General features: G+C 33.7%; 1 protein-coding gene across 1 annotated transcript in view; it reads left to right on the top strand.

Moving 5' to 3' along the window:
- Nucleotides 1-8,309: 8,309 nt before the first annotated feature.
- LOC114288387 (disease resistance protein At4g27190) overlaps nt 8,310-19,392 on the top strand; it is a 95,526-nt gene continuing 84,443 nt past the window's right edge. The window contains exon 1 of the mRNA XM_082879384.1: nt 8,310-8,378. The gene's annotated coding sequence lies outside the window, so the exon portion shown is untranslated. The remainder of the gene's footprint in view (nt 8,379-19,392) is intronic.

Genomic DNA, 19,392 nt, shown 5'->3' with positions numbered 1-19,392 from the left:
CATGATTTTTTGTGTTTCTGCAGAAGTTTCTTTTCTGTACACCCTTCATTGAGTAAGATCGATGGTGTTGGAATTTTATTGTTCATATCTAGATCCGGTTAATCTTGAGATCGTTTGAGAGGTAAAAATCTACTTATGTTCCTTTTTCTTTTTCAAATCAAGCTCTTTGAATCATAGATTTAGATATGAATTTGAAAAAAAAAAAAAAAAAAAGGTGAGACAATTGTATAAAATATGAGTTATTATTATTATTTTTTCCATTTCTCTTTTATTTTCGAATTTCTATTGAAATCTATATCCAAATACAGTGTAATTTCCTTGTTTGAAATTTGCATTCATTCAACGAAAGCTATGTTAGTATATGTTACATTGACGGTGTGAATATGGCTGTAGTTGTGTATCCTGGACTGTATTCCAATTAATACATAATATATTGTTGTATTCTAAGTCTTATTATTTGGACATTTGATTCACTAAATTCTAATTCTCATATTTAAGGTATTTTTTGAATAATTATACATTTACAAATATTTTTTGAACTCTTAACAACTTAGTGATGTGAACATTCATACTTAATAATGTGAATGTTTACATCACTGTCAACATTAATGCGCTTTACCCTATTATTATTAGGGTATTTTAGTAAGTATGTCACTCATAAGATTTATTAGAATAATAAAAAATAATTTAGACTAAATATAAGTAGATTAAAAAGACTTTATAAATAAATATCTCAATTTTATTCAACATTATTTAAATTTATTTTATTTATGGACCTAAGAAACACCTCTTGAATCTTCATCACAGGTTTGAATATGGACAAATTTCTTATTATTTTTTTTGGACAGTAGCTTTAGTGGTCCTGGACCTACTTAAATATTATGATATACAGGTACTAGTATGCCCGTGCACTATGTAATTAATAATGAAATTAAAATACAATTGAAAATAAAATTATTAAATTAAAATGTAATTTATCAAATTTGTTGCTAAAACTTTGAGATCAAAATATAAATATAAATTCGGTTTCAACCTTCAAATCAATTCTGTAAAATTACTCGGATAAAAATGCACCCAATAAAATTAAAGTAAAAACTGGGAAAAAAAAAGAGGAGTAATTTATTGTAAGAATATGTCTCGTTGGCTTTGTCACCAAGGTAGATAAAAAAGTTTTGTAAAAATAAAATTAAAAAAAAACTATTTTTTTTAGTCTTTAAACAAATCACACCACCTTCGTTATCTCTCCTCTCTTACAGTCTTGTGAAAATATTACATTTTAACAAAACTCAATTTAAATTTTGAGTTCAAATTTATCTATCCCAAAAAAAAAAAAAAAATATTTAAAAAAAAAACAGCATTTTCCACATAATCACTTTTTTTTTTCTTTTTTTGAAAATGATAGTTATGTTTTTTTAATAAACATAAATATTTCAAATAATTACATTTCTTAATAAACATAAACATTTTTTTCATTTTATTTATTTATTTAAACTTTGTGTTCAAATTTTACAATTAAATTTTTTTTTTGCCACAAATATTTTTTAACATAAAATTATTATGATTTATGATGGGATAGAATTATGATTTATATTACAAAATTTTAAGATATTGTACCAAGGTGAATTGAATAATACAAAATAAAATATTTTGGGAGGTGACAAACTCAGGTGTAATTTTGGCTTGGTTTGGCCCGGCCCATGTCAGGCCTCACGGGCTCCTGCCAAAATTCAGGTCGGCCCATGTGCCATAAAATTAGGTCTAGGCCCAAGCCCAAGCCCAATCCCAAGCCCAGGGATATTAGGCCTTGGGCGGACCGGTGGGCCTAGGCTCGGGATTGGGACGGACTTGGGCAGGCCTGAACAAATTTTTTTGTTTTTTTTTTAAATTTTTTTCTACCAAAATTTTATTATTTTTCACTAAAAAAAACACTGGGCCTTAGGCGGGCCGGGCTTTGACCGGGCCTTAAGTGGACCGGTGGGTGAGTCCACAAGTCGAGCCAGCGTTGGCCGGGTCGGGCTTCAAAATGATGGCCTTGGCCCTGGCCCTGGCCCTGGGTCTTGGGTTGGGCTCGGGCCCGAGCTTAAACGGGCCGGACCAACCTTGGGCTTCGACGCAGGCCGCGGGCCATTTTTACACTCTTACTCATGTGGGATCTGCCACCACACATTGCTCAAAGCCATACTTGCATTATTATTTTGGGTTTTTTACATTGAGCTCTCTGCTCTGATAGTTGAAGTTTGAACTTTCCAAAAGTTAGTGGGACAAAAGTGGATCCGGAGTGTTTGCTGTGCACCCAGCACAGCAGGTACTGCTGTGTGGTTTTATGGACTCATTTTAGGGTTCGGTTTGATAATATAAGTCGTTCATATTTTAGAGTATATCAAGTAGAATATATCTATAAAAAATCAAATTAATCAAATAGCGTTAACCCTTTCATGTACTCACATTTGTATTTATTTTAATATTTTAAATCACAATCTCATTTATTTTTGTAGATACAAATGTGAGTAAATGAAATAGTTAACGATATCCGATTAACTTATTTTTTTATAGATATATTTTACTTGATGTACTTTAAAATACAAACGATTCAGATCATCAAACCGGATCCCTAAATGAGCCTAGAAGGCCGCACAAGAGTGCCTGCTGTGCACTCAGCATAGCAGGCACCCCAGATCTGACAAAAGTTGGTGTAAATATGGTGAACAATTTGTCAAAAAAAAAAAAAAAAAAAAAAGAAGAAGAAGAAGAAAAAGAAAAAGAAGAAGAAGACAGTTGTGAGATAAGGTGATTGAGTTACATTATATATGGATATATATATTTTGAGTAGGAATTGCCCGGCTTATAGAAATAAAATAGGGGCATTTATATATAAATCTTAATTTATGAATTTATACTCTATTAACTCGTAACTAAAATTTTTTAAATCTTCAGATCTCATTAAATTTTTAATAGTTAGAATTGTCCTTCAAACAATAATTATTCATCATTTATGATTATATATAAAAGAACACGATAATTTGACATTTATTTTGATTTTTAAAACATTAAAACATCAACTTTCAAATTGAAAAAACTAAAAACAAAAAAATTATATGCAAAAAAAAAAAAAAAAAAAAACTAATCAGTGTGTTTGGTTTTAATTTTCTGAATTCAATATTTTGAAAATTGGGGGTTTTTTTATTTTTTTTAATTTTTAGTGAATATTTTTAAAATTTTAAGCAAAATTTTTTTTTTACTTTTTCAGATGCACCTTACTTAGATTTATCTAAATAGTAAAATATTTATGAAAAATTAATAAATATATAAAAATACAAAAAATGTTCTGAATTTTCATATATATATATATTTATATTTTTGGTATTTAGTGAATTTTTTAAAGTTTTTTTTTTCACAAATATTATACTTTTTAAGTGTATTTACGTTAGGTGTGTCTAAAAATTAAACAAAGTACTTAAAATATTAAAAAAAATTAGTGAAAACAAAAAATATGGAAAAGAAAAAAGTAAAATTTTTGAAAAGTGAATTCTGGAAATGGAAACCAAATAGAGTGAAATTTTTTTTTTTGTGCAAAATTAAAAATTTTGTATATATAAATGTGCATGATAATTAAACATTGATGTGCAAAACTGGAAAAGAAATTTAAAAATGATAAAACTGATAATGTTTTTAGTTTTAAAAGTGAAAAAAAACTGACAATATTCTCGATTTTATTGAATAGTTGAATCAAATCAATAAGTAGAAGGGGAAGAACGTTTAATCTCATACTCTGCTTTTTTTCATCAGTTAATGAAACAATTATTTAAAATATTACTATGAAAAATTGTTAATGTTCTTAATTTCAAAAATTGAGAAAAATTGATAATATTCTCAGTTATACTAAATAGGACTTATTAGTTCAAAAAATCTTAGATATGACTTGAATTATTATAATATTTATAAATAAAATTTTTAAGTAATTAACTCAATAAAATGAAATAAAATAATGATTCATGAGAGGCGTGCCCAGGTGGGTTGAAAAAAAAAAAAAAAAAAAAAAAAAAAAAAAAAAAAAAAAAAAAAGGTAGAAATATTTAAAAAGTGTGTTGTGGGTTTGAAAGTGGTAGGGCATCTCTTGGTGCTTGGGTCTTAACTTGGATGGATAAAAAAAACAAATGACCCGTGAGAGAGAGAATAAGATGAGTGTGTGATGAGTGTGATTAAAAAAAAAAAAAAAATTTAATTTGGGAAGGATGATGGGTTTAATTAATTAATTGTGGAGGATGGGTTGTAATTAACCAAAAAAAAAATATATTGTGGGCTTGGGAGAATGGAAATCTGAGAGAGAGAAAATGAGATAGAGAGCAATCAAGATAGGTTTAATAATAAAAAAAGAAATTTGAAGAGTGTGTTGATGTACATGGAGAGAGATTAGATTTCAGAGGGAAAAAGACAGAATGGGGATGGGGCTATTTTCATTTGGCAAGACAAATAGTCATCGGAGAAGAGAGACGATAAATGAGGGCAGGATGAGATAAGAAGCGGCGGTGGTGGGGTGGTTGGTGGTTGTGGTAGTCGGTGGGGGCGTCGCGAGAGAAGAGGCAGAGGACAAAGAAGGGAGAGGCAGAGGAAAGAGAGGTTTGGGCTTAGATTTTGTGGTGAGTGAGAGAGCTAAACGGTTTGGCAGTGTGATGATTTAAGAGAAAAGAGAGAGTGAGAGCATTTGGTTGGAAATGAAGACACCTCAACCATTAATTTTTGGATGGGACAATTTGAACCATTGAAACAAAATGTATTTTTAATATATTTTGGACATTTCCAAAAACCTTCTTGCCATATATAGGTTTGAAGACTAGATTATCAAGTTTTGGAAGGCCACCATAAGCTTTATGTTTAGGATTGGAATAGTTCATTTTTAAGTATTTGCGTAGATAATTTTTAAAAAAGGAGAATAAATTTATTGATAAAACTTAGTTACGTAATTCCTGTATTTTTTAAAAAATAAATAAATAACCAATATAATTTTAAAAATACATTATTAATTTTTTACAAATGGATACATTAAAATTATGTAATTATATTTATCGAATCAATAAGATTTATTTAAGAATAATTTAAATACAAGTACCAAAAAATAAATATTTTAAATTAACAAAACGGAACTTGACGTCGACCCACAAACCAAAAATTCGAAGGTCTAATCCTATAATCCTTTAGATGACTAGAAAGATGCCAAGGGATATGTACAGAAGCCTATTTTGAACATTTATTTATATCTTATATTGTAATAGTCTAACATAAAATGTTATTACATTAGGAATGTAATTCAAATTGAATAAGTTTTAAGGTTAAACTGCACTCACTTTTTTTGAAAAATTTTATCTTCTTTGGTTCGAATTTTTTAAATTCAATTTTTTAGAAATTGAATTTTTTGTTTTTTATATTTTTTTTTGTTTTTAATAAATTTTTTTAATATTTTAAGTAAATTTTTTACTTTATAAGTAAAATTTAAAAGTATAATATTTATGAAAAAAATTTATAAAAAATTCATTCAATACCTCAAAAAAAATAAATATGAAAATTCAGTACATTTTCATTTTGTTATGTATTTATGGATTTTTTAATATTTTCTTACAATTTTTTTTTATATATTTTTTAGGTGTATCTAATTACTTAAAATATTTTTTTAAAAAATTCATTAAAAATAACAAATAAGAAAATCAAAAACTCAATTTAAAAAAAATTGAATTTAGAAAATTGGAGCCAAATAAATTTGTTAGAATAAATTCATATTAGATCAAGGCCATAAAAAATGATTTTCAAAATTCAAGTCCCTCAGCTATTAAATTGGAAGCTAGTTTCTTTTCGGGTCCATAATTTGGATTGGAAATCATTGTTCGAGACTATGGATCCCACCATGGGTTGCATTTTAATTTCGAACCATTCATTTTGTTAAGTACTTCATGTATGTCACCCACTCAAAAAAATTAGATCGATTCGGTAATCCATTTTTTGCTTTTGTAATAAATAAATAAATAAATAAAACAAATGATCTATTTTAAAAATACAATTGTTTATTTTTTTGTTGACAAACATGATAAATTGAATAAGTTACGATTATCGAATCAACCTAATTATTTTTTTTTTTAATGATATATACGAAATGCTCGGCAAAATGCACTTCACGGTCTCGAACAATTCCATGCAATCCAATTTATGAACCAGAGACAATTCATCTCCTTTAAATTTTGAGAGGTGAGATCCATACTTATATGTCTTTTTCTTACGCCTCAAACTTATCCCAAATCTTTCCATGAGCCGTGGCTAGTCCCGATTAATCCACCAACCCAATCAATGCTCATAGACTTGTTACTCTATATCCAAATTAAAAATGTTAGAAACATTAAATATTTTACTAATTTTTTTACAAAATATTCACATTAGATGGGTCTCACATGAGGGTGGATCTCACCCCCTCATGTGGTTAAATCTTTGGTAAACATTTTTTTGTATGGCTAACATTGCTCACGGTGCTAAAATCTTGGAATCTCAAATGTATCATTTTTTTATTTTGCAGACTTATATCTTTAAAGAGAATGATTTGTCTCATGTTGAAATTTCAATTGGATCTCGTAGTTGAGACTTTTTACGGATCAAAGTTAATGAATGAAGGTCTCTTACTAGTCAAAATTAATGAAAGGATTCAACTGGACTAAGAGCTAGAATGTTGGGCCAAGGAATTTCATTAAAAAAATCATGTCATTTGGTCTATGGTGAGGAAAATTTCTATTCTATGGTATTGATCTATATAGTTTTTATGATACTAAATACATAGTTGCATTGTCATGAATTTCCTTGGCCTTGGCATGCTTCAAAATAGATCTATTCGTTATTTTTTTATAGGTCTATTTGTTGATTTTTTGTTTTTTCTCTTCATTTTTAATATTGATTTTTTTTTTTATTTTAAAGATCTTGAAAAGACGAACACAAAAATATTGATTTTATTAAAAATTGATATATGTAGTTAAAGTTATAACATTTTAAAATTTTTTGAACACTACAGATAAAAAGGTAAATATGCCAAAAATTTTCTTTGCCATAAAATGTTTAGACTTGCCAACCAGAAAGTGTTGTGCATGTCACCATCGAACTAAGAAAAATCAAAATTTGGATCTCTGCCACAAAACAATCAATGCGCAGGATTGTAGACCAATTTTTCCTACATTTATTCATTTTTCTTGTGATTGTTAATAACTAATGTAAGTAAATTTCTCTTTTATAAAAATTAAATTTATTTTGTTTGATACACTTTTTTTTAATCTCGTTTTGCTACACTTGTCAATCTTATCTAATACTCCCTCCATTCCAAAATAATAGTCCCTTTTGGAGAATTCAACTTTTTTTGGTAGTACAATTATTGCATTTGAAAAAAGTTGATTTTTCAAAATTACCCTTTTGATAGTACATTTTTTGGGAATATCAATGTCATAATTGTACTTTTTATATTGTTTATTAATTTAAAAGAAGGGCAAAATAGGAAATTTACATTATTTTTGTACTTGATTTTTGAAGAGGGACTAATATTTTGGGATAATAAAAAATGGAATAAGGAACTAATATTTTGAGACGGAGGGAGTAATTATTTTGACTTCCTCCTTGCATCTTATATACGGACATGAGTACAATAGGGGGTCCAAAATCCATATAACGCTGAGCAAAAGTTATAGAATTATGGCTTGTCTTCTTTGACATCAAAGATCAAATAACTCAATTTTTTGATTAGCAAAATAAAATATATATTAATAATAAAAAATACTCATACACTCAAGAAATAACAAAAGCTCCCGTATTGTGATTGTTAACATAATAACTCTTAATTTTCTTAGCTTCTACTGCAACAATATTCATGTAGTGAGATTCTATTTCCGCATTGGAAAATGAGTGGGAGCACTAATTAGTGCCACCACTAATGATGTGGCAGTGGGTTCTACCCACTGTCACAATGTTATTGTGTTTATTTTTTTTTTTTGAAAAAGTGGGTGTCACATCATTAGTGGTTGCTTTAGAGCACCACTTTTAGTGGTCTCTAGCATTGCCCTTCCGCATTATTTCATGCTCATTTTTCTAGGTTTGTGTAGTAGATTCGTGAGCATTTTGGGTTTGCTCAATTCCAGTGATATCGAACCATATATGTATTTTTAGGTGATATCCAGGTAGTATGTGGAAATAGTTTTTACGAAATGCTTCCACATGTGTTTTTGGCCCGAGATAGATTGAAAGCTTATCTCATAAAAATGTATCATCTCATTAATTTTTGTTGTTGTGGACAAACAGATCTCTTGCAAGCTTATCTCAATTCATGATTTGGTGAATGCATTCTACAATTTCTTTAAATAAAGGTACTTCTGTTTACTGTAATTTTCAATTCTTATTCTCAAACTTAAATGCACAGGTTCTAAACTATGTTTGATCAACTAATTGGATTAAAGACAAAATTCATTTTATATAGTGAGAAAGGTTCTATGTGATTTTGGATTAAAATACAACTGTTAGTTTTTTCATCCAAAGTAACCGAAGATATATCACACACTATTTTTTAAAATGACTTGATTTTCTGAAAAAAAAATAAATTGAAATTAACACAATAAAAAGACAATTTTATCTCGATCTTCTCCAAAAATAAAATAAAATAAAGATGTAATTAAAATAAAATAAAATTATAATTATGGATTAATCCAAAATATAAAATATAATTAAAGAGTGATTTAAAATATAAAATAAATAATTATTAAGGATTGATCTAAAATATAATTAAATTAAAATTAGATTAAGATGTTAGGAATTACAACAAATAATTAAGGATGTATGATTAATTGTGATATGAACTATAATTAAATTAAAATTAGATAAAAAAAAAATAGGAATTATAATAAAAGGATTTTACGATTAATTTTGATTTAAAATGTAATTAAATTAAAACTAGAGTAAAAAAATTAGGAATTATAATAAATAATTATCAATATATGATTGATTATGATTTAATTGAATTGATGATAGAAATTATAAATTATGCATATGAGAGAGGAAAAAAGAAAAATAAAAAAGAGGGCATAAGATTTGAGATTATTACAATCATTTCACATTTATAATTAACGAAGTAAACGGTTATATTTTGGTCCAAAATTATATGAGGATTTTCTAACAATATTTGAACAATAAGGAGACTTAAAATGTTCCAATATCAAATCAGGAGGAAGAAAATATAATGCAAATTTGGTAATGACCATAGAATATATAATTATGAAATATTGGAGTCAATAGATTTTCGGCTAAGAGGAGCTGAACAAACCAATTTTAATTTCAAATTATTCTTTTTTCTTTTGAATAAATAATTTCAAATTATTCTATTTTCAATTCACCAATTAAAAGTTTGTCTGATTTTGTAGGGATTAATAGTGAAAATCACAAAATTTCACGAGTAAATTACAATTTAAATCCTTACAATTTGCACTAAATTGTACTTTAATCCCTATACATGAAATCGTGACAATTAATCCCATGTTTTTCTGGTCAAATCCCACTTTGGTCCCTACACATGAAATCGTGACAATCAACCCCCTGCATATCTGGTCAAGTGTCAATGTCCCTGTCTATTACTCCATTGTTTAAGTCTTTAATAGGAATTTAGTTTTGTGACAAGTATGTGACTAAAAAATGAGGACAAGAGAATAAAATTATCTTTATTTTCCACCAATACATACTTTGTCTCACGTGATAAACATGTAAGACTTATATAATGCAATATATATGTATATATATGTTCGTATGTTGAATTGAAAATTTGTGAAAAATCTAAATGATTTGTGATTCGTAATAGATTTAATTGTAACAAATCCCAAACACACTAAACTAATAATCTAAATCAAATAGTACGTACGAAAGTGATTAGCTTGTAGTTTCACAATTGATAAATTGATACAAGAGATTTAACGTTGAAAAATCACAATTAGAGTACCTCCAATTGTGATAAAAAAATCACGTGCCAAAGGCTACTAAACAATCCACTATGAAGATAATGAAATTACACAAGAGTACAAACAATTACCCAACTCACTCTAAGATTGTCTTCCACCTCTTGTGCCTCTTTCATCCACGCCTTCGTCTTGGAATCGAATAGCCCGGTGTTGAATCCACAACACTCACGCTGAATCCACAACAATGAGCAACTTTGAACTCCTTCAAAGCATTCAAGCTCAAACCTTCATAATCCACCGATGAAACAATTCTAAGATGTTTGTATGGTAGCAAGCTCCATGATGTATACAAATTAATCCATGTGAGAGAACAATCTCACCAAGACATCAAGGAAAATAATGGAAAATCTCCCTAGCAGAATGCTCAAGTGTTTTTGAGGCTACAAACTCAAATTTGGGAGAGGCAATCCTAAAAGACAGCAAAAGAGACCTTGCATAGCAGTCTGGGTCACATAGATCACTCGAGCAAAGGAATGGTTCCTCGAGCGGTATGTCTAGTAAGTGACGCGTATATGTGACTTCGCTCTAGCCACTGAAAGTGCGCTCGAGCGAAGAATACAAGCTCTCAGTAATGTTGCAGACTGCCTAAAATACTGAGGGTAAGGATTATTTGCTCGAGTGACCAATTCGTCGCTCGAGCGGTTGTAACGCCCCCAAAAATACAATAAATACAACCCAAAACTTATGTTAATAACTCCATAAATCAGACTAAATAGTCATTTCATTTCATAGAGTTAATGATACAATAGAGTTTAACGTAAATAAATGCCCTATTGGCTTATACCTTTCCAAGCCTTAACTTGGTTACAACAAAAGAGAGACTAGTTCATACAAATAAAGCCCTTGGCTATACAAAAATATACAATAAAAAAAAAGAAGCTCTTGCTCCCAAAAGTTCCTCCAAGATATTGTCTTGGCGGAGGCATGCCATCATTACCTGAAAATATTTTTCCCAAATAGGGTGAACCACGGCCCAGTAAGAATAATCTAACACAGTATATGAGGTTTAATGAAGATATAAGCGCAATGTGCATACACAATGCCAGGTATAAAACATTCATGAATTTCATATAATTTTAAGATACCAAATTCAAGTCTTAATCCACTTTCCTTCAATTCATTTCAATATATGAGCCAACGTCATTATCTTTCAATAACCCAAATGAGACTACAACTCAATGGTTCTACAATTGCACAATCAACACACAAACACTTCAAACTGCCATTTTACGAATATTTCGTCTGCGGGCTCGGCACCCATATATAAATTTCAGGACTTTCACCCAGGACACTCCGGCCAACTTAATTATAATGGAGTCCATCCACTTTCTCCTCTCAGGACTTTCAGGACTTTCACCCAGGACACTCCGGCACTTGTTTTCGGGTATCTAATAGTTGGATAAGTTGCTCTTCATAAGAGGAATCCTCTTCTACTTATAAATCAACCCAATCAAGCATATGTGAAGGGTCAAGTTCAAACTTTCTTAGCACAGAAACATGAAATACATCGTGAACTCCAAAAAGTTGTGGCAGAAAGGCCAAACGGTATGCTACCACTCCGTTCCACTCTAAGATCTTGAATGTCCCAATGAACCTTGGAGATAGTTTTCCACTCTTCCCAAACCTCATCAAACTCCACCTCGGTGAGATCTTAAGAAAAATGTGGTCACCGATCTCAAAAGATAGATGGCGTCTCCTCTTGTTAGCATAACTCTTTTGTCGGCTTTGAGCTATAACCAATCTCTTTCGGATGAGAGCAACTTTCTCGGTTGTCTCTCGGACTAATTCTGGGCCCAACATCGGTGCATCTCCTACTTCAGCCCAACAAACCTGTGATCTACAAGGTCGGCCATGCAAGGCCTTAAACAGTGCCATCCCTGTACTCCCTTGATAACTATTGTTGTAAGCAAACTCCATCAATGGTAGGTGTCTCTCCCTCAATGGTAGGTGTCTCTCCCATGACCCCTTGAAATCTAAAACACAAGCCCTAAGCATATCTTCCAAAATTTGTATAGTACGCTTAGATTGCCCATTGGTTTGAGTATGATAGGCTATGCTAAAAGTCAACTTAGTTCCCAATGCCTCTTGAAGGCTTTGTCACAACCGGGCGGTGAAACGAGAGTCTCTATCTGAAACAATAGTCACTGGAACCCCATGAAGTCAAACTATGTCTCTAATGTATAACTCTGCCAAATAATCAACTAAGTCGCCTATGCACATAGGAATAAAGTGTGTAGACTTAGTCAACCTATCAACAATAACCCAAATGGTATTGTTACCTCGTTATGTCCTCGGAAGTCCAACCACGAAGTCCATGGTGACATGTTCCTACTTCCACTTGGCTATAGGTAGGGGTTGTGAGGTATTTCGATACAAATGAAGCAACGTTCCATTTCATGTCCCTCCACCAAAACTGACGACTAAGATCTAAGTATATTTTTGTGCCGCTCGGATGTACCGCAAGGCGTGAATGATGAAACTCTCGAACTATGCCCTCTCTACAAGATTTTGGCATGAACAAACAGTCTAAATACCTCATATTGAGGTCTGAATAGATGTTCGAACCCTTCTCTTCCTTTTCATTTGAGATTCTCTCACGGATTGCCTCCACCTCATAGTCACCCAGTTGTGCTTTTATCATTTTGCTAATCAAGGTGGGTTGTGCAGTCAAAGTAAACAAGGTAGCACCCTTACTAGACTCGCCAAGATGCAAGTCATACTTGTCAATATTGCCCAACATAACCCATTCCCGAATAGCCACACTTGCCACGGTAGCTAAGGGTATTGGCCACAACATTGGCCTTCCTCGGATTATAGTGCAACTCAAAGTCATAGTCTTCTATAAACTCCATTGACTGACATTGGCGCAAATTCAGATCTTTTTGAGAGAATAATTATTTTAAGCTCTTGTGGTCAGAATCGACGTGAAACTTCTCATCGTACAAATAATGTCTCCAAATCTTTAAAGAAAAAATCACTGTTGCTAGCTCTAAGTCATGAGTGGGGTAGTTCTTCTCGTGGGTTTTCAACTGTCATGACCCATAAACTATAACGTTTCCCTCTTGCATTAACACAGACCCAAGTCTATCCCGAGACACATCACAATACATGGTGCAGCCCAAACTCCTTTCTGCAATTTTCAAAATTGGAGCGGTAGTCAACCTAACCTTAAGCTCTTGAAATGACTTTTTACAAGTCTCATTCCACATATATCTGACACCCTTTCTGGTCAACCTGGTTAACAATGCAGCTGATCTAGAGAAGTCCCTCACAAAATGGTAGTAATACACCGCTAACCCTAGGAAGCTTCGGATTTCAAAAGCGCTCTTAAGCTATTCCCAATCCTGTATGACATCTATCCTGGAGGAATCAACGGTTACCCCTTCTCTTGACACAACATGCCCCAAAAATCTCACCTCTGTTAGCCAAAACTCACATTTCTTGAATTCAGAAAACAAGTTGTGCACTCTAAGTAAGTCAAGTACTATGCGCAAATGTTCCTCATGTTCCTCCCCAGAGGGTTTATATATCAAAATATCATCCACAAAAATGACTACGAATCGATCTAAAAACGACTAGAAGACTCGATTCATCAAGTCCATGAACGATGCCTGAGCATTGGTTAACTTGAATGGCATAACAAAAAACTCATAATGGCCATAACGCGTATGAAAGGCCATTTCTAAATATCCCCCTCCTTAACACTCTACTGATGGTATCCCAACCTTAAGTCTATCTTTGAAAAATAATGGGACTGCTTAAGTTGGTCAAATAAGTCATCTATTCTGGGTAGAGGATACTTATTCTTAACAGTAACTTGTTGTAATCGATACATAATCCTAATGACCCATCTTTCTTCTTAGCAAAGAGAGCTGGTGCTCCCCAAGGTGATGTACTAGGGCGAATAAAACCTTTATCTAAAAGGTTTGGGAGTTTGATCTTCAATTTATGCAGCTCGGCGGGTGTAAATCTATATAGTACCATGGAAATTGGTGTCGTGCCTAGCACTAAGTCAGTAGAAAATTCAATCTCTTGGTGGGGTAGGAAACCGGTGAGATCTTTAGGGAAAACATTTGGGTATTCACAAACTACCCTCGGCAAGTCATCGCGGATCACTCTATCTTCGTTAGTTATAGAAACGGAAAAAAGAAAACAAAGCCCTCCCCTACCCCTAAGGTCATACAAAGGCGTAAAGGAGTTATCACTCCAGCTATCTGCCGTAGGTGTGTGGATGAACACTCGGTGGCGCTAACAATCTATCGTGGCCCAAAAATGTAACAACCAATCCATACCCAGTATAACATCAAAAGTGTGCATGCCTAAGATAATAAACTCAAAAGAGAGTCAACGATTCGCGACCTCAATTTCACAAGAGCAGCACACTCGCCCCAATGCCACTCTACTTCTAACTAGTGACTCAACCCACAAAGAAGATTCTAGCTGATCAATCTCTAATCCTAAAGCAGAAGCAAAGAAAAAATAGTAGATATAAATGAATATGACGTACCCGTATCAATCAGCACTCTAGCCATAGAATTGAACATAACAAAATTACCTCTCACAATAGAGGTTCTTGGCAACTGCTCTGGTGTTGTAATAGTGTACACACACCCATGTGGCCTCTGATCAACCTGCTCATCTCTTGGAGTATAGGCCTGTTGCACTAACTGAGCAAAGGTGGCTCCCTGAGTGACTCGTGAGGCCTAAATTGAATAAGCCTGCTGGTGGCTCTGAGTTTGCCTCAACCCCGATGCGCTAGATGCGCCTCCCAACTGTGGGCATGCCCTCTTCCTAAGCCCTGACCAACTGTACTAAAAGCAAGTAGGTCTCTGTCCTCTACTCTGGGACTGACTTTGAGATTGATTAGGTAGTGGTGGTGGTATCATCTACTGTCTTCTTTCGTGTTGTGGACATACATTGGCTTTGTGACCCAACTGGCCATAGTTGAAGCATGTGAACCCACCCTGAGCGTTCTTTCCCATGCTGGTACTAGGTAACGGAAAAGTAGATATGGTCTGTTGTGAATGGGATTGAGATGAACTGAAGCCCTTGTGCCTCTTACTAGTCTCTATGACTCCTACCCTCTAGATCTTGAACCTCAGATCTTCTCCTCCACGGCTTGCACTGTGATTTCTACATGTGCGGCTGCCTCTACTAAACGGTCATAGTTTCGGATCATGTTCCTAGCAACCTTGAACAAAATTTTGGTTCTAAGTCTCTTTTCAAATTCAATGTAATGACATTCTTCCGTTGCTACTAACTCTGGTGCAAATCGGGACAAGCTGGTAAAAGCCGCTTTGAATTCAACCACCAATGTGCTCAACCGTTTAAGGTCTAAAAACTTTTGCCTCAGTCTCTCCCTAGCAGTGGAAGGTAGATACTTGTCTTGGAAAACAATAACAAAGGCTTCCCATGTTGGCTCAACTTTGCATTTGGCGTATTTTCACCATTGGCCCTGCATCCCCTCTCAAATAATAGCTCTCTAGAGTCACCCTAAGCTCATCATCCTTAATGTGAAGCATTTCAAACATCTTTACTGTTTTCTCCAATCATTCATCCACCTTTTTGGGCTTTGAACCCTCATGAAACTCATCCAGCTTAGCCCATAAAAATTCCCGAGTAAGTAAAACCGCCCTAGTCTCTATAGCATGTTCCCAGGCTTGAGTCTCCGCCCTTAACATGTTCATCAACTCCCTCAAAGCCTCTGCCATCTATCTGGCTAAGGCACCCATAGCGGCTTGATTCGCTTACTTCGGGACTCCCGCTTGTCCTACTTGCTCGACCACATTAGCTTGGGCCGCATGCTCGGCTGCATTTGCTTGGACGAACCCCTCTTCTTGCACCGAGACCTCATGAACCAATACCTCGTGAACTCCTTGGCGGGGTCTACCCCGCCTCCCGCCTCTATCACTGTGAGCTTCTCCTCATCCTAACGTCCTAATTTAGGACACAAATGAACAACTTAACATTCGGTCACACAGTACTCACAACCGAGACTCATGCGTCCCACCAAAACAATTATTATGCTCTTAATTCCCATCAACATTTAGTTTCACTCCACATAAGCATCTTGTCACATAAAGACATTCGGATTACCCATTCAAGATAGGGTTAGTCCCACTTATTAGAATGAGCATTGATCAAGTGCCCTTTTAATGAGACTTTAAGGGATTTAGTAGACACAAACCATACCTTAAAAGTTCAATCCCATCCCATTCCCATCTAGTCAAGTAAGCATGTAATCACATAACAATTAAAAACATGGAACATCCCCTAATTAGCGAAATGAACCCATTGTAGCTAAGCCATTTCCCGTGAGCCCCAAGTATTCAAGCCCGGTAGCTTTGATACCAAGTTGTAACGCCCGTAAATTTATAACAATAAAATAGATGAAATAGATATACCCAACATACAATTTTACCTTGATCAACCAACTCCCTTGATTAGTATTTTATTTCATAGAAGAAGTAAAAAAAAGTGTCCACATGCATTACATATTCACCCTCCTAAAATTATGAATCCATAGCATGTGTAATTATATAAAAGTAAAAGAAATGAACAATAAAGTAAATGCCTTGAGGCTACAAATTCCAAGGCTCAAGCTTGGTTACACAAAAAGGTTATCAACCCAAATATCTTAAGCCCTTGGCTTACAACAAAATCATACAAAAGGTAGAGCCTTTTGCCCTCAATACATTCCACACCTTCAACTAGGCCGGATCACTGCATCCTTTTCAATACAAATCCACTAAGGGTGAGTACAAGGCCCAATAGAGATATCTTAACAAAGTATATATATGTTTTAAGCAATCTTAGGTAAATGAATGCAATGCCACACCATGTTCAAATGCCAAAGTTTCCATTTCCTTCGAAATCCATGCAATTTTTCATTCAAGATTTGTTACCTCCGTGAAAGTCAAAATTTAAACAATGGGGTGGTAAACACGACTCAGGTAATTCCTTAGAGCTAGCGTTTGCAAGTAGGCATATCAAGTACTACCAAATTGTACCTTACCGGCTACTAACCGGAGGACTTAGGCACCCACACTCCCGTGTTTCTGGTCATACACAAAGGATACTTAGGGCAATTTAATTTCCAATCTACACCCCCTAACCGAACTTAGCAAACGTATTTACCCCAAAAATCTTTCATTAACAATGGTTGTTCTTCTCAAACAAAATAATTTATTTCTGAGTCAAGATCGTAAGTGAACAATATTCAAGATAATGCAAAATGAATGAAATAAGAAATAACCACATATAAATATCTTTTTTATACAATACCTCCAACATCCTCACATTTGTTCAAGCAAAACTTCCATAATTCAATAGTTATTAAAATCATAGTAAGGTACGAATCCATGTGACATATGAGATTACCTTATATTCACAATCAACAACCATTATTTAATTTTCTAGAATGCCAACATGCACATCCCATATTTCCATAATTGTTCAATCAGGATTCTCATTCCTTTCACGAGTGCCTCAACAATATAACAACCTAAGAAAGGCTTCTTCAATTTCTCAAGAAATTTAACATCAGTTTCATAAATATTTCATCAATTTTACTTTTTCCCAAATTACCCCAAAACCTAGGGTTTGATCAAAAGAGGGTTTTTCCTTTATTTTTAAAATACTACAAGCATACATCCCCAAATGGTTCATAGTATACACAAAATAATTTGTCTTGGATCAAAACATGAGAATTAAATCATTTCTCTAACATTTTTCTTGGTCCAACATCTAGAACCCAAATCCACACTAGAAATCATAGTGAAATGAACAAAATAGGCTAAAAACCATATATATAACTCGAAGAACATCCCTATCTCAAGACTTTGAGAGGAAAGGATGAAAGATTTGAAATCAACGGCGTTAAAATCCTATCTCCACTACACACAACGCAGCCCTCGACGAGCTCTCCAACATTAAAGAAGGCACCAAGGTCAAAATCTTAATGGATAGTGAGAGATCACGGAGTAAATAAAGTGGGTGGAGGGTTTCTAGAGAGAGATGACAGAAAAGAGAGTAAGAGTTAATGCAGAGAGAGAGTGTGAAGTGAAAAGTGATAGAAAAGTGTGAAAAATGATAGAAAAGTGTGTAAGGCTTAACTTTTGAAGTGATTTGACATAATTTTTGGAGCTGACTGCGGACAGACTGCTCTAGTGACCAAACTCGTGCTCAAGTGAGCAGTTCAATTTGAGAGACTACTCGAGCAAAGAGTACAAGCTCCAAGAAGTTTAGACTACAAACCAAATTACTGGAAGGTCGATTTTATTGCTCGAGCAACCAAAAGACCGCTCGGGCGGTCTTAACTTGAAGATGAGACGAGAATCTTAAAACTTAATCCAACCTTCCCAGTTTCTCTCCAGCACCCAAAAATACAAGATAACATCTCAGAACACACTAGGATGTACTTACCGGAACAACCATAATGAAGAATGGATAACAACACAAGATTCAAAAGGTTTAACAATAATGAAGACAACACAAAGGGACAAAGATTACCATTAAGTGCACTTAATTTGCTTTAAAGGGTTTGGGACATGACAAGTAAGATAGAATCCAAAATCGAAACCTAAAAACACAAGTATGCATACTCCTTTTTTTTGACTGGGAGAGACAAAGGGACAAAATAGAAAACCAAAGATACCGAAATGTCCCACAGAAAAACTATATAATCCTAATATACCGACTAACAATGCAAAAGATTACCAACATGGGACAGATAATATATCATAAACAAAATTGTGCCCAAGAGATGATAGAAAAGAAAAGAGAAGAAAAAATTGTCCAAAAAGAATAAAATATAATAAAAGTTTTCAAGAGAGAGAGATAAAGACAATATCATTGATATGGTAGAGGTGGAGGAGGCTACTGTATCTGAAGCAGGGACAGGATCTGAGCTAATTGAAAAGAGGACTGGTCCACGGCATGCTCAATCCGCCCAGTAGAAGCCTCCAAAGCAGTGAGACACACATTGATGAATGTCTCTAAGTCCGTGATGCGAGCATCATAAATGTCCATCATAGCATCCAAATGATCAAAATGGCCACTCATGGCCTGCTCTACCTGGAAGAGCTACCTGCGAATAGTTCAAGCACGAGCAGGCTGCTTTCTCTTGCCATTTGCTACCGCATCAATCTCGACATCCTCATCCATCTGATCCTCTTCGGCACCTGAAACACCGGCACCGGGTGATTATCCCTTAACTTGGGCTTGACTTTGGGAAGAAAACTCCCAGAAAACTCCTCAACAGAAGATGGTGGACACCAAAAGGAGTAAAGCCGATTTAAAAGACACCCGTAGGGAAGACCCAAGTACTTCTTACCCTTAAACACCGAAATCATTTTGGAAACAATCATTCCAAGAGAAA

The sequence above is a fragment of the Camellia sinensis genome, chromosome 7 (assembly GCF_055761805.1).
Source record: "Camellia sinensis isolate YWXY chromosome 7, ASM5576180v1, whole genome shotgun sequence".
Classification (NCBI taxonomy): Eukaryota; Viridiplantae; Streptophyta; class Magnoliopsida; order Ericales; family Theaceae; genus Camellia; species Camellia sinensis.
This window is presented reverse-complemented; position numbering and strand designations above follow the sequence as displayed.